Source organism: Bison bison, unplaced genomic scaffold (genome assembly GCF_000754665.1).
Source record: "Bison bison bison isolate TAMUID 2011002044 unplaced genomic scaffold, Bison_UMD1.0 scf7180017864113, whole genome shotgun sequence".
In the NCBI taxonomy this organism is placed as follows: Eukaryota; Metazoa; Chordata; class Mammalia; order Artiodactyla; family Bovidae; genus Bison; species Bison bison.
The window spans coordinates 84,489-85,648 of NW_011494685.1; the positions used below are offsets into that span (position 1 = coordinate 84,489).

A 1,160-nucleotide genomic window follows, 5' to 3' on the forward strand; every position below is an offset into this window, starting at 1 on the left:
CACAGGACACACGTGCTCCGCACACACACAGCACATGGCACGCTGAACACTCAGTGGGTTCACACACTCCACACCTCACACATGGGCACACATGCCCAAGGTCAGGGACTACCTGATCCTGCCTCTGCACTCACAGCTCGTCCACCTGCCCTCCTGCTTCAAGGGCGCTAAAGAGGGAGACTATTTTGGTCTTTAGCACAAAAAATAAATAAATAAACACAGAGGAGGCAAAAAGCAGAGAGTGGAGTTTGAAAACACAGATCTGCTCTTGGTGAGAGATGAAAGGCTGCTCGGAGTGGCCCTCCTGCAGAGTCTGTGGCCTGAGCCATCCAGTGTGAGCCTGGAAGGTGGACAGGCCTGAGAGGAGGTGACCCAGGCCACTCAAGACAACTGATCGATAGCAGCTCAGATCTCAGACTCCCGTCTGTAAGGACAAGGGCTGTGCCAGCCTGTGGCCTGTCAAAGTTGCACGTGGCCTGGGAGCTGAGGCTGTCTTGCTCTCCATCCACTTCATCCTCCTCCTCGTGGCTCAGAAAGGCTGCTAATTCTTGTAGCAGGAGGAGTTGGTGCTTTGGCAGCAGGAATTTGTTCTCCACCAGGTCCCTGGCACTGCAGCAGGACGTGGATGGCACCTCAGACATCTTGTGGAAATGTGAGTAGTCGATCTTGTACTGGTTCTTCTCTTTGAAGAGGACGAGTTCAAAGCGGTGGCCCCACAGGATCTCATTGGCCAGGTAGGATCTGCAGGCCTGCCTGGTCATGGCCATGGCCTCCACCATGCCCTCCAGGATGACTACAATCCCAGAGTCCTCCGTCTCCAGGTCCTGCAGGCTGATGCCAAACAGTAGGGCTGGCCTCATCAATCTTGTGCAGGATGGTGATGGGAGACACCAGGAAGATGCGGTCCAGGCCCTTGTCAAAGCCGACATCAATGTCGATCTGGTCCAGTGGGATGTACTCGCCCTCCTCCATGACCCGGGGCTTGATGGGCTGGGCCCGCACATGGGACTCCACATGTGGCTCTTGCCTAGGTGCCCACGCACCACGTGAGGCAGACCTTGCCATTGTGCAGTGCCACCACTGCATTGTACCTGAATAGCAGCATCTGGGCGTGCTTCTTGGGCTGCACCATCTTGGCCATGATGGCGCCAATCCTGAGG

The 1,160-nt window shown here is 56.0% G+C and overlaps 1 pseudogene; it reads right to left on the minus strand.

Moving 5' to 3' along the window:
* Nucleotides 1-405: 405 nt before the first annotated feature.
* Nucleotides 406-1,160, minus strand: part of LOC104988018 — a 1,498-nt pseudogene continuing 743 nt past the window's right edge.